This window comes from Bombus bifarius, unplaced genomic scaffold (genome assembly GCF_011952205.1).
Source record: "Bombus bifarius isolate JDL3187 unplaced genomic scaffold, Bbif_JDL3187 scf7180000008050, whole genome shotgun sequence".
In the NCBI taxonomy this organism is placed as follows: domain Eukaryota; kingdom Metazoa; phylum Arthropoda; class Insecta; order Hymenoptera; family Apidae; genus Bombus; species Bombus bifarius.
This window is the reverse complement of record NW_022884416.1, coordinates 612,530-628,705: the sequence shown is the minus strand read 5'-3', so window position 1 is coordinate 628,705 and position 16,176 is coordinate 612,530.

Below are 16,176 nucleotides of genomic sequence, written 5' to 3'. Positions count from 1 at the left end.
CGCAACCACAAGGTAAGGTTGCTCAGATATCGAAACCCATCATGGCTCCTAATCAGGAAGAGCGCATAAAACAGTTGGTGCAGAAACGAGAAGGGTTCAGGAGAGAATTAGAAGCATTGCGCGCTGCTCTCAATAATTATGAGGAAAGGACACCTACAACTGCTATCCAACGTAATTTAGACAACTTAGTGGTAGAATCTACGGCGTTTAAGAAAAATCAAAGTGAATTAGACTATAGGGATGAGAATCAAACAATGCAGGATCGTATTGACCTACAACAGATGTTGTATACCATTATGGGACGCGCGATAGAAATCATTGATGCAAACAAGCGATAAGAGCAAATAACTCGAAATATTACAACAAACTTGTCGTGCACACCATTGTCGGATTCCGTCGAGTTGACGAAAATTCAGTTACCCACATTTTCGAAGGCTTACGAAGATTGGCCAGCATCGTTATAGCATTGTTAAGCAACGCAGCAGTTCATTACTCGGCCATTTGGGACATATTGGAACAACGATACAATAAACCGGCTAAAATCGTGAAGAAACCTTTGAAGGAGATGATTGACACGGCCCCCTTAACACGGACATCACATTGAGACTTACAGTCCTATACAACCAAGGTAGAGGCCTTGGAACCACTCGGAAAACCGACCGCCGATTCCTTGCTGCTGTATTTATTCACATCATAAGTTAGATCGTAAAACTGAGTTAATGTGGAAGAACAAAACACAATTCACACCATTCCCTACGTTCAAATAACTCCTGAAGTTTTTAAACGATCGTTGTTAGATCATAGAACCTATAAGAACGACACGCCAAACACGAGGGCATGCATTTATAACGTCGCAATCTTTGTCATTCTGTCCGATTTACCGCGGACCACATAAAATTTAAAGCTACAACACCTTCAGGATGAAACGTCTTGTAGCCGCCGAAGAAGTATCAGCGTATGGTATATCAATTGCTTGCTCACAGGAAACACGCTCCCACATTGTAACGCCGGATCCTGTCGCATATGCGGGCAATGCCATCACACGTTGTTACATGGATCCGATTCTCGGACTCTTCTTGATTTCCTCCTTAGTAGCCGATATGTCTATCACAATCACTCTTGCTTCTGCGGCTCGGAAGGGTGTCGCCACGCGGACTTTGTTCGGATCCAAGGCCCGGGTCAGCCGTGCTGCGAGCGCAGTGGCCTTCTCCCTCTCCTGGTCCTCGGCGACCTCCAGAATGGCGCCTCCGGTAATGGTCTTTCGCATTCTCACCGCGTGGATGCAGACCGATGCGTAGGGTTAGCCCGATTTATCTCTCAGTGCGATTGTTACCGCCGATGTTCGCGATGTATGTGGAGCAGGGGGGCAGCTTGCTTCCCCCGTTTCGCACGTTCTCCGATCCTCCCTCTGGGGCTTCCCTCGGGCTCTTCGGCCCTGTCCCGGGAGTTAGCTACGTCATGGTGGGGCGCGAGGCCAGCTCCTTTCGGAGCACCTGGTTCTCCGCCTCTAGTGTCGCTATGCGTCCTTGCATTATAGCGAGGGCGCCAGAGACGGGGTCTATTCTTCTCGCCATCTCTGTTGCGCCAGCAGCAGTGGTCCTCGCTGCTTCTCTCAGCGTTTTCCCCTGTGTGACCTTGAGGTTGGGAGATGTCTCTGCAACCTTGGTCACCTCAGAGGCTCGACGGATCAGTTCTGCTCCTATGTCCGCCGTAGTAGATATTCGCATCTCTTCGGCTAGGTACGTGGAGAGCTCGGGGGATCCGCCGGCCTTCCTTTTCTCCGCGCGGGGCGCTTCGCAGGCGGGGGTTTCCTCTTCGTCCGTCGTTTCTTCCGTCCGTAGGTTCCCCGCGTTCAGTGTGGAGTAGGAGAACCCCTCTTTATGCGGGGCCGCCTTCTTCATGCTTCTGGTGCTGACGTGTGTCGGCTCAGCAGCCAACTCCACTTCACCCCCTCCTCTCACGGTTTCCTCTATCTCCTTATCTTTCGCCGCGGTTGCGTCCCTTTTCCCCATTGGACACAAAATGGCCACTTGTTCCGCGCTTGTCACTCCACCAGTTACTGCCATTTTCGAATGGCCCGCGCGGCGCGCTTTCGGCGCACGTGCCAATATGGCTGCATCTGTGAAGTTCCTCGGGTAGTTCGTGTAGTGGCGCTGTTGTCACGCGTCCTAATGTGGCTACCTCACCGTCATAAGCTCACACTCGGTTTAATTTTGCCTTTAACGTCTTTCTTGACCAGATTTCGTTAGTTCCTACACCCGCTTTACTTTCACAGGCACTAATCCTTCATTCCTGGTTACCTTCCTTGTCCGAATTCTCCAGTTTTTCCGGAGATTTCGATTACGCTCACGGCTCCGTCCTCTCCACATCTGCTCCAGGTGGGTGCCCCAACCGTCTCCATGCCGACGGGACCTGAGGGTTTAGAAACCCCCTGCGTCGTAACTTTATTCAATGGAGATCGAAATGCATGGCATCTGCGATGCCAGCGAGAAAGCTTACCTAGCCTGTGTTTATCTCCGAACCATTAAACCTGACGGCCGCGTCTGTACACAGCTTCTAACCACATAATCAAAAGTAGCCCCGCTCAAATCTCAAACCATTCCTCGGCTCGAGCTGAGCGGAGCACTCCTTCTTACATCCCTGATATCGACGTTACAGCAGGCCCTATTGCACAACATTACTCGAACTGTCCCATTAGACTGATTTCACTATGACCTTCCACTGGATAAATACATTACCTCACACGCTCAAAACATTTGTCACTAACAGAGTCTCCGAAATCCAAACAAACACCAGTGTCCGCGATTAGCGCTATATTCCTACCAACGATATTTCCGTGGATCTAATATCGTGAGGCCAAACGCCCGACGAATTTCTACGCCCGACTATTTGGCAGCAGGTCCTGACTGGCTCCAACAGTCGGAAGACTGCTGGACGACATGGACACTAACACCGCAAATTGAATTGCTGGAACAGAAAAGGGCGATTTATCTGTCCGCGACTTCCGCCGATCACAACTTGTTGCAGAGATCATCACTCGATAAATTAATCATAAATTCGATGATTATATTATACATACGTACATACATACGTAAATATATGTCGGGTTAAGATCGGAATTTTGGGCGCGTGACAACTCTTCGCGTGGGCTAGCCATCGTTTCACAAAGCCGAGATTATATTTACACGTATATACAAGACTATCACAAAGCATAACAAATAATAAGTGTAATGAATAATAAGTTTGATGAACAATGAAGTTAGTGAATAATAAATTGTACGAATAATTAAGTTTAACAGATAATAAGTCTAATGAATAATAAGTTTAACGAACAGTAAGTTTAATGAATAATATGATTTACGAATAATATATTTAATGAACACTATTAACAATGTTTTTGGGATTCAAACGAGTCAACGAGTTAACTCTTTACTAAGCGTAAAAAAATAATCTAAAGCGAAAATACGATTGACGAAAATACTCGACGTGTCACTCTCCAAGGCAATCGCACGAATGCCAGCCTGGTGGAGATATTTCTCGCTGTACGATTGCAGTTTGTTTTCTATACTCTTTTGGAAGTGTCACGGATGAAAAGAGAGGTTGCGTTTCGTCCCGGGTCTACCGGTAGACTCGTCAGTAAGGCTATGCCCGGTAGTCCCTGCCTTAGACGTAGAGGGAGTCTCGCTAGGTGCGGTATTTGTATCGTTCGCCAGTATATTCGACCGCTAGCGAGGTAGATAGACTCGTTGTCGTCGTAGCCCTCTGATGTTGGCGGTTGGTACCCGCGGATCACCCGGGAGGTGTTGCGCCGCGTTGGTGCCTCGACCTGTCGGCGTCCTGTTGATACCGAGTCGCCACAGAAGCATCGAGGAGGTTCCAAACGCCGTTGCTAGGCATTTTCTGCCTGGAGTTTGATTATTGATACAATGTATGTCCCATTGTATCGGCACCTCCGAGGCAACTCCACACGTAGCTAGGCCCACTCGCGAGGCCGCATGCCGCCACAACCACACTTTTCGGAAAACCCATACAACCACTCCAGACCTCCGTTAGGCAAAACGTTTATCTCGTGACCTTGGCTACGTTCGGCGACACATTGTCACCTTGAACCCAATCTCGCTATCACAAATTTTGAACAATTACAGCTATGATAAAATCTAGGCTAGAGTACTAGAGGATGTTCCCAAAATTTCCGAGGAAAGGCTTCGGCTTTCCTTTCATCTTCGACATATATATTTATATCTAATTAAATTATGCCTCGTACTAATAGAAATAAGTACTTTTGATGCGTTGTTCATTCCTGCGTTGGGCATTCCAAAACAGACAATCGAGAAACTTTCTTCAGGTTCTTCAAATTCTTCAGAACCTTCTTCAACCGAATCACATCAATCGTACAATGACACACCGTCCAACGTAAATCAGTTATTAAAATTAAATATTTTGTTAACTCCGTCTCTCATCCAAAATAGCATCCCTCTCTCTATCCAAAATATTTTTAACGTGAGACGTCGTATCGATATAGACCGCAACGAAGACCTACCATTTTCGCTGGCCAAGTCATAATGACCGTAAATCGTTTCGTCGCGATTGCGTTAAAACAGGCAGTTAACGATCATAAGATTAACGAGGCAGTATTCAAACAGACTGGTGATTAAATATTAATAGATATGAGTACCCGGTACGTCATTTTCCTATACTCTTCCGGTATAAATGATATTACTTCATCTACTCAAGTACGATTCAGCAAATTTGTATCCAGTAATCGGCGATCGAATGTGGGATTCCCTTAATTAGGCCGGAAATACACTATTTCATAAAAAAATCTAAATAACTGTTCAATACTCTATAAATATATATGTCGGGTTACATTAGAATTAGGGTTAGGGGCGTGAAACGAATCTTCGTTTGGGTTACACGTTGTCGTTATGCAATAGAGAAGACATTGACTAGTGCAAATACGATTATTATAGAACCGGACAAGTAACCGTGGTAGTTAGGTACTCGAGAAACTAATGACAATGATCCTAGGTTCAATAACGAATCCGCGGTCGACGGGATGATAGATGAACGTACTCACAAAATTCACTGGTCGTAAGGGGTTACTCTTTTCGTCGATGAGATCGCGAGAGAGAATGACTTTCCCGTCCCGATGATGCCACAGAGGAAAAATATAATGGGGTGTGCCTAAGGACACGAGATCAACGGATTCGTCGAGGATAACCTTCGTTCAGAAGGTGAGGGAATTTGGCGTTGCTGCTAATTAGTCAATCTCCATATCGGTGGTTAGAAAAAGATGCTAGCCGCCCTCGAGGGAAAGTTGCTAGTGGGAGACGCCGTTCGTTGAAAAATAGGTCTCTCCTATCTTCCCGTAGCTGGGACAAAGACTGTTTGTTTGAAGGACTTTAGTCAACTAAATTCTAAGATTTATGACGGGCCCTCAGGCTAGCTGAACATCTACTCCGGAGACGTAATTGACATCTGGCAATCATCTTGCTCGAAGAATAGGGTCTGCGTGTGGCGAGCCACGGGACAGAAACCGTTGGAATGTTTACTGTCGCGTGTCGCTACGAATATTTCTTTTAAGGAGAGCTATAGAATTACTCCATACCTTTGTTAGGCAAAGCGTTCATCCCGTGACCGCGGCTACGTTCGGCGACTGACTGTCGCCTCGAGCCCAAGCTCATTATCACAACTCTCGAACAATTACAATCGGATTGAATAACTACAATTGTTCAATTACAGCTATAGTAGACTCTAGGTTACAATGTTGCGGGATTATCCAAAATTCCAAAGGCTCCGGTGTTCTTTCATCTCCGACATATATATACATATACATAACTGTGTGCGTATACATATAATATACGTATAACAGCCAAAGTTCAGCTCTCAAGTGTACGCAAAACTTTTATGTTCATTTTACACTATACCAGTATGTTTCATGAATTTGTTTGCTAACAGTATCGAAACAAATAACAAGCAGAGGACGAGCTATTCATGAATTGTTTTGCCAGCGTGTACGCTCCCAATATTTTCTATTTGAGAAAACATACTTGTTGCTATTGCAACTACAAATATTTTTACAGTCGACGCTTTTGCCGTGAATCATTGGCTAACATGTAAAATCGAGAAGAAACATGGTTTATTGTGATGGAAATGTGGAAAACCGCAAAACCGATATAGAAGGGAAAATAAAGGAAAGGAAGGTAGGGATAAGTAGAAGCTTGGGGCCAAGTTTAATTCACTGAAACCGAGCTGCTTGTATTATCACAAAACAAAATTGCCAGTACGTCATTTCCGTACTCTCGTCCTCGCGAAAATGGTTTTGCTCGTTAAGAAAAAACGAAGAGACAGGGAAGAGAGGAAAAAGCAAACGGAGAGCGCTTTTAAAAAACTGGCGAACCGTGTGTTACCACAACGAGATACGCGGTGCTATTTGTCGCTTTAAATTGTGTCGCAACTCGTTTTTGAGATCTTTGCCAGGGACGCGTTAAAACACGCTGCAAATATATTTCTGGCTTTTCTGGGGTTTAACTGAAATATGACAAATAACGTTGTAAAACATATGTACTTATGACTTACAGAGTAATTGAGTGTACAAAATATATAGTATACAAAATAGCCAGCGATTTAGGGCTTTAAAAGATCAAAAGAAAAGAAAAGAAAAGAAAAGAAAAGAAAAGAAGAAAGATAATATGTTGTGGCAGTCTAAGTCGATCTAAGAAAATAGATAAAGGGAGGGAGGGGCAAAGCTAGTTAATCTGGAAAGAATCCAAGCGTCAATTTCAAGCATTTACAGAGAATCAAGCAGGCTGGTTAAAGTCATGAGTTGAGCAATTATCCCGCGTTAGGTTCAATCAGGTTAGTCCCACGCGAAATTGTTCCAACCATGCGAAAACGAATGTATTCTGATTTCTGTCGCAGATACTTCTGGCTAGTGCAGTACCTACACAGTGGTTGTTGAAATAACCGCAGTGGTTGTTGAAATAACCGCTTCTCATCGACTTCTTTTACGCTTCTCATCGCGACTTCTTACGACTAACGAAGATGTACGGCAGTTTGACATTCTACATGAAAATGATCATGATTGCGGTCTGTGTACCGTCTGCCCTTCTTTCTGTTCTTCCGTTAAAGACTGGTAAGTTGATACTGATTAATTATGCGATCGAAATCCTATATAATGGCTACAAAAAATATTTGCATCATTATTCTCGTTTCCTAATGAATCGCTGTTTTAATCAAGTTTTATATTGCATCAAATTTCTGTAGTTACACGAAAGTACTAAATTATAGAAAACTTGATATACACGGATTTAATTAATTGATAAATTAGTCAATATATAGGCATTATTATTTCACGTGAAATTTTACAACGTCAAAAACCTAACATTCCTGTACGAGCAGTATTAATCACAAATTGTGAGAATGCCTAGTGATAAGGAAGAAAGATAATATAGAAAACGCAGACTTATGGAAAGAGAATCCCTGACATTAGACACGAATACGCGATTTCACGAAATATTTTATGGTATATCTAAGATAGAGAATATATATAGAGTACATATAAGTATATATAGAGTAAGAATATATATAGAGTATATATAAGTACCAAAAATACATCCTAAGACGTGTATGCGATCTACGCTGTATGGGACGTGTTATAAATGGTTTCCGCCACTCAACCGCATTTGAATTTGTGAACACGATCGAACAATTGACACGAATTATTAATTCCCGTCTCTACTCTAGTAACGATTTGCTTTGGAACGAGGTCGAATCGTTCTGATTCCGCGCATGATTAACAAATAATTACAGAGGACATCAATTACTTGGATGGTGTTCGCCATTTCAACGTAGCATCGATGACATCCGGTAATTGGACTCAAAGTGATTTGCTTAAACCGATTAATTTGATCAAACCAACCAATTACTTTAATTAATGCAAGCTGTACTCGAGATTCGCGCATCTTGTGTATACACACCGGGTCAGACAAAAGTTTTCGTTCATCCCAGTAGAACTTTCGTAGTCCTTGAGGACGTGTGTCGCTTCTCGTGCATCTAAAGTTTCGTTCAAATTAGCCGATTTATTTGAATTCGATCGACTGGAAACCTCTTTGTCACTGTGAATTTGTTACTTAATTGATACTCTTATACGCCTTTGTCCTTTAAGCTCTTACATCCATTTTTAATTAGTCAAGTCGTTTGACTTTTCACAAGTATTTTGAAACTATTTTACTAGCGCGAATCTACTTTTTTTACTTGAGATTATCTGCTATTTTTATTGAAATGTATATGTACGTATATACACTTTTGAATTTTAGCCTTCTATTATTCTTATATCCTTTAAACGTCATTTCAAGCTTCAAGCGACTTTAACTCAAATAGCTCGATTTCAAGTTCTAACGTATACTGTAAAGCACACTTGCGAAGTGAAACAGTAAACACGATATGAAAACTCTCTCCCTAGTAAAAAATCGAATATCCAATTTTAATCGTGCTTCATCGATGAAGCATCAATGCTACGTAGAAGCATCGTGGCAGCCGCAATGCGGATCCGTTGCGGATCCGAACAAAAATTTCCTGGCACGATCGTTTTCGTAACGCTATTAGCCGTTTCAGTATCAGGGATGTTTTAAAAATCCGTATCGGATTGTACCATGAAGCGCAATAGCGCTTCGTTTATTTATTTACGAGAAGTGCCGATCAACTCGATTGCACTGCTCTTTTTTTTTGTCGAAACATACCGTTCAACGCGTTCACGCTTCACTTCATCAGCTATATCAGAAACGTTACACTAAAGAGTCAAAAGGTTGCCAAATATTCGTGCTTTACCTTTTGTTTGTGTGACGTTCTGTAATTGGTTTTCCAATTCAAGAGGTAATTTATACATTAGTTTTTTCTTTATTTGGTTTACGATTATTTGAAAGAAAAGTAATTACGAGAGGAAACTCTGATAGACTAGTGACAAGCTACGTTCGGAACCGAGCGCGTTGTGAATTGACAATCGTAACCAAACATCGCGACACAGTTCACCGCACTACGCGTACAGCATGATCACGCTGAGTGGCGTTGAAACGGTTAACGTAACTGCGCGTACGACCGTCGAATGGCAAAGATATTCAAGCTGAGAATCGTCTTCAGATGCTATAGACGACAACTGTACTGACTTTCAAGGAGAAACCATTCGACATGGTCTTATGCTTGTGCCGGGACCTGTGGTTTGCAGTCTCTGCATCTGCTATCATTCGAAGCCGAAGTGGTGCCAGGTGATCTCATGCAAACCACCCGTAGTGAGTATATGCTCATTACTTAAACACTTAACACAACCAGAGAGAAACTAAAGCACACCGTTAACGCTTGCACGCTGGTCGTTAAAGCACATGCTACGCGAATAGGGTACACAGCGATTCATCTAACTTGCCTTGAATTACTTTTACAAAGAGAAACATGGACAGGAATAATTTTTTGTTACAAGTCGTTTAATTTATTCGTTCGTTAGGACGATTGGTCTGACAAATTCAAAGTCTTGTTCCGTATAAATATTTTTAAACAAGCACGTCATAAGCTTTGTATATTTTTTTATCGCAACGAAGAAAGTTCAGAGAAATGTTGAAATTATTAATTACAAAAGAAGACATTTACGTTGTAAAAATGTTAGCGAAAACACTTGTGAAAAAGTTACTTTGTTATAAATTCTACAAAAAGAAATATTGAAAATCACGCCCCATTTATTCAGTTGCACGTATGAAAAGTATTTTGCATTCGCGCAAAAAAATCCCTTAAGAATACATATTTTATAATAATTGGAGTGTCAAAGTTATTACGCGGATTGGCGTACCTTAACCACGTGCCTTTTAATGAAACTAGGTTATTCATTTGTTATTCGTTCCTAACTTTCAACTTTATGATTTTTGCGGAATAAAATTTTATATTCCGGTTCAGTTTATAAATGATTCATTTTGAATTTAATAAAATTAGAGTTACAGCAGTGCAATTTAATAAAGAACAAATAATCATTTGTACTTTATTAAAATGTTCTTTTAGCGTCTCGTTTTAATATTTCTCTAATAATATTTTGTTAACCGTTATATTTAAATGAAGGTTTTCAAAGCAGAGACGTACTTTAACGTAGGAAATGGACGTACATTTATAATGAGAATTCAGAAGCAAAAATATTTCATACAAAAATAAATATTCCCCATGTGTAAATAGCTACGTTATGACTTTTATATGTATCTAACGTTTTTCCATGCAAGGTAACGTATATTTGCTTCTTCGCTTCTTCGCTTCTGAGTAGTAAAATCTGGCATTCATGCGGCTGATAGGTAGTTACGCGCTGACAACGAAAAACATAAAATGAATAAAAAGCATGAGCCATCCTATAAAAAAAATAAAGCTGCTTTTATCTTTCATTACATATTCGTCAGAATATTGTTAATAAATATTTAAGTTCAGATTTCAGCTTAAATAAATGCATAGGATTGGACATTTATTTATATATGTATCTGTGAACGCTTTTTGACATAAAATTTTTATAACGACTAAAATGACATATTCCGATATTAAATTAATTTGATGAGAATAAAAACTGAATTTTTTAAACGAGATTTTGTATGAAGTTACATTTATTGGGAAAAATTCATTCTTTTATAATATATATAATATATTAATATATATAATATAATATATATAATATATAATATATAATAATGATAAAACGAGACTCATAATAGACTCTGTATAAATCATTTCATGGAATATTATGTGTATGTACATGTGTTCTATGCTTTTATTATAAAAATGCTAAATGAACGTAACGATCAAATGCATCGACAAATGCATTGAACATATCGATTGTTATTTTGAAAAATTGATTATCTTTTATTTGTTTCGAACTACAAATTGATTGAGACATTCGTGTTTGCTAAATTGCGAATTTAACGCAATGAAGTCGTCTGAATGCCTTGCGAGCATGTAAATATAGCGTCGAATTAACAGGTCAATTACTTGAAGTTGGAACTGAAAGAAAGAGAAAGATGGAGGAGGTCTTGTCTTTGAATGCTGGACACTTCTAAAGCCCACAGTTCGCTGAAATTGCCAGAGAATTCAATTAAATGGCAAATTAAACCATTGAACTGAATCTGTTTCCAATCGTGAGCTTGGAGGTTCTACCCTTTGAATTTTTAAACCAGTCAACCTTCTTTTGTACGTATGGTAACGAATATAATTCATAAACTAATGAAGTGTGTAATTCAATTGAAAGCTCCTTTCACTGAATTCAGTTTAGACTAAGAAAAATGATATAATAACGAAATTATCAATTTACAATTTATAGAGCGTATACTTTATTCGAAAGTGAAGTTTATTACTGCAAATATTAGTTGGCTATTTATAGCCTGTTTGAAAAGGTGATTTAATTTCGATTGATTTTCGATAAGTTTTTGTTGGTTTACCCAGGTTAATTAATCTCCAATAAAATAGAAATACCAATCCGGTAGTATAATTGCTTTCTTGCTTATTACTTTTTTACTAATTAGCGATGCACGATTCCAGACCAGTAAATATTTTTCCATCGGGAGAAGTCAGGTTGAGAGATGCAAGATTTGTGGCGGATCGGTATCAACAGGACGCCGACAGGTCGAGGCATCAACGCGGCGCAACACCTCCCGGGCGATCCGCGGGTACCAACCGCCAACACTAGAGGGCTACGACGACAACGAGTCTGTCTGTCTAACTCGCTAGCGGTCGAATATACGAGCGATTGATATAAATACCGCACCTAGCGAGACTCCCTCTACGTCTAAGGCAGGGACTACCGGGCATAGCCTTACTGACGAGTCCACCGGTAGTCCCGGGACGAAACGCACTCTCTCACTCTCCTTCCATCAGCCTCAGATTTATACGCTCGTTCTGTCAGTTATCCCAGTGTCTGTTACGCGATAGAAAATGAACGAACTGAATAATAAATGCATTATCGGCGTGAAGATTGCTTGATGTAGGCCACCGCTTTTTTTCTATCCTTCCGATACCATTTTTCTTTTCTTTTTTTTTTTGCGAAACACTTTGCTAGTCGTGAGAAGCAGCAATTCCCTTCTGCGAATCAATTACGGTTCACGAGAAATTGTATTATAGCCTGGAACGTATTCAAATTATCTTCAATTATTCTCGGCTGTTTCCATTTCCATTCGTCTCTTACGTAAGTACTCGTTTGATGTACGTACATAGTGAGACAATAATCGTTAACACCTTTAATGTTTTCAGTATTATAGAATAAGACGCGAAAATACGTTGAAACCTGACTTTTAGATTCGCGAGACTCTATAAGGCTTCGAAAGTCTCTTGTTTCAGGCCGAATAAAAAATTGTAGATGAAGAATTACATTGCGAGGTCTGTTAAGGAAAATTTTAAATCGTATCGTTGTAATAGGATTATTTCAGCGAGGGAAATTACGTGTTGCGTGCGAAGCCACGAGCTTTCTTTCAGGCTAATATACATAATTGTCCTATCGAACTTTCCATCTAAACCGTTGCGCTCACACGTGGATTTTGCATTTCAATTTTCTTACTTACAGTCCAGTCCAGTGAGACCAAGTTAAATTTTTCAGCCCTCCGAGGTAGAATATGTTTTATAGAGAGACGTACAACGCCATGAAGGGGAGACAGATCAATAAATTGGGTTATCTTTAAATTACTGACAATCATTTCATCGACGCGGTTTCACCGACACCGAGTCCCCCGGCAACGTCTGTCAAAGCTTATTTACCGATACACTGAAATCAACCACAATCATTTTACCGACCTCTTCCTTTGCTGACAGTTATTATACTCGCTGTCATATGTTATCGTTGATTATACATCTTTATTTACAAATTCGTTTCCGTGTATAACGAAACAAAGGAAGAAACGAAAATGATACGTTTCATGACGCATTGTTAAATTATTAATTAACCAGAGTTACATATCTACATGAATGCTTTGAAATGTCAGTCATAATTCATGAAAATGGATACAAGCCATTTTACTATACATAAATAGAATTATAAAGACATGTTACGTACTAATGCTTTTACGAAATATATTTCTGTATACGTTTGACGTTTCTGTATTATTCCTTATGTGCTTTCTGCTCTTGTGTTTAGCTCGTCGGAAGTAAAAATACGTTAAGCGAATCAGCTAATCTATTCGAGCGTTTCAATGGCTCAGTCTTCTCTTATGCAACTACCAAAAGAGAAGATAAGTCTTTGGTTATACAACATTTCATAACGTCCAAAGTAACGGGGCACTAATTAGTTGAAACTTTAAGACAGACCAGATATCAGTCATCGTCCGTAAATACATTTATTACGATCGTTTAAAGTTTAAAGAAACACGGTTATAAAGTCGTAATACGAGACAAAGCGATTCAGAACTCGAATTCATTTGTTGGAACGACGCCATGGGCAAAAGTAGATAATGGAAAACTTTCTTCCAAAGACCATTTGATAGCGCCGACGTAATCAAGAGTGTGACGATATTGCCAGAGACGTTTCTGCAAATAGAAGACTAACTTATTTACGAATTGCCGTAACACGATTGCCGCTGGTAGTATGGTTAGTAATCGCTTTATTGAATTTTCGCTTGATGTGACATCGTCGAGAATTTCTAGCGAAATTCTTCTCCCTGTAAAACTATGTTTCTACAGCAATGGCTGTAATTTTCGAGTTACCGTTTGCGAAGAAATCTTTTTCTTTGTTACGTGTAATAGATTATTTTTAAGTTTTAAATTACATTGGTAACCTTCTATAATTTATTACTCGAAGGTGGTAATTTTTTCTTAAATAGTTTGTTTTTCCTATAATTATTTTACTACAGAATCCTCAAAAACATGATGTATGTATATGTCGGAGATGAAAGGAAAGCCGAAGCCCTTCCTTGGAAATTTTGGGAACATCCTCTAGTACCTTAGCCTAGATTTTATTATAGTTGTAATTGTTTAAGATTTGTAATAAGCGAGATTGGGTTCGAGGTGACAATCGGTCGCTGAACGTAGCCACGGTCACGGGATGGATGTTTTATCTAACGGAGGTCTGGAGTGGTTGTATGTGTTTTCCGAGAAGTGTGGTTGTGGCGGCATGCGGCCTCGAGAGCGGGCCGAGCCACGTGTGATGTTGCCTCGGAGGTGCCGATGCAATGGGACATACATTGTATTTAGTAATCAAAACTCCAGGCGGAAACTGCCTAGCAACGGCGTTTGGAACTTTCTCGATGCTTCCAACGAGTGTGCCTAGCAACGGCGTTTGGAACCTTCTCGATGCTTCCAAACGGGGATAGAAAACAAAATGCAATCGTACAGGGAGAAAAATCTCCACGAGGCTGGCATTCTTGCGATTGCCTTGGAGAGTGATACATCGAGCATTTTCGACGATCGCATTTGCGTCTAAGTTAGTTTCGCTTAGTAAGGAGTTATCCCGGTGACCGTGGATTCGTTTGAACTCAAACATTGCTAATAGTATTATTTAATTTAATTATTCGTAGATCGTATTATTCATTAGGCTTAGTGTTTGTTAGACTTATTATTAGTTGTACTTATTATTTGTTAAGCTTAGTGATAGACCTGTATATACGTGTAAATAAAATCTCGGCTTTGTGAAACGATGGCTAGTCCACATGAAGAGTCGTCGCGCGCCCAAAATTCGAATCGTGATCCGACATATATATATCCTGAAATATTATCAGTCTATTGTCAAGTTATAGAACATTATGGAAATTGCCAATTAAAGTCATAAAAAACAAAAAATAAGGAAGTTCGTTAAAATATGTGATTTTCCAATCAAGATATAGAATTTATTCGAGTAATATAGATTACGGTAGAGATGGTGACGGTAACAATGAGTGGACTGATTCTTCGTGCGAAAACAAATTGGAAGTGCAGAGCGATGTATTGTTTCAGCGAATATCGATTTTAAAGCACGGTTTTAAAGTACGTGTGCGTTTGACTAGGTGTGTTAATTAATATTGCTGTCTGATTTTCGATATGTAAATACAATATCTACATATCTTTAAACTTATGATAATTGAACTAACAATTTTTTTAAATTTAAATTAAACTTATGATAATTGAACAAACAATTTTTTTAAATTTAAATTAATATTTATCCTTTTAAATGCAACAATTTTTTTTAATAATAACTTCACGCGTAAGTCATCTGCGCACATATTTGATCGTTCTTTAAAGCTTGAATCTCTGCGAAGAGAAAAAATCTTTTAATCAACAAGAACTGGTTCTACGTTTTCTATCCATTTCCTTCCAGATAAATCTCTCTATCTAAAATCCTTATTTCCGTATTTCCTTGAAAAGGTTAAAGTCGTTTTGTATAAAATCCAACGTAAAGAAGAAGGAAGATCCGCAAAAGATTCTTTCAGCTTTCCCTATGTTTGAGCTCGAATCAAAGCAATCCTATTCCCAATAGGGTGACTATGCGTTTAACTTCTCATAGAATCTCTCTGATTCCGTGTGATACCTTCGGTGTTTTTGAAGTATGTAATTGATGTCGTAACGTCGACGCTTTGCAGTGCGAATTCAATTTTGAGTTGCAATTTCCCTGTTTGCGTGGCAAAAGCATAAAAAAGCATAAAATCGATAGCGCACCTTTCGATAAACACGTTTTCTTTGCTGATGGCGCACTGTAAATATAAATATTTGAATAAATATCGCGAATTTCATGTTGCTAAAAGATTTATACTATTTATTCGTAAATAACTGTTGGATATGTTTAAGTTGAAACCACTGCATTAGGTCTTTTTTCTTGTTTAAAATTATTTGTATTGGTAAATTGAATGAAAGTTCTAACATGTAATTTGTTCTTCTTTTATAAATAGTTTACAGAGGATAAAGCGTGGGTAACTCACGACTGTCGCGATCATGACACTATACATACCTATGTATAGCACGTATACTAAGCTAACTAAAATAGCAAGTCAGAGAAATGGAAACTTAGGAAAATCTAAAGGAAGATAAAACGTTCGAGCCTTGCCAGGAATATAAGATGCTAAGTAATCTTCCTAAGTAATCTCCTCCAGCTTTTTCTAGTTTGATCAATAATTATTAGTACATGTTAGGAAAATAAATAGAATTTTTGTTCTCAAGCGAGGTATAATTTAAATTTTGTATGTACACAAAAATGTTAAATATCTGTAATAA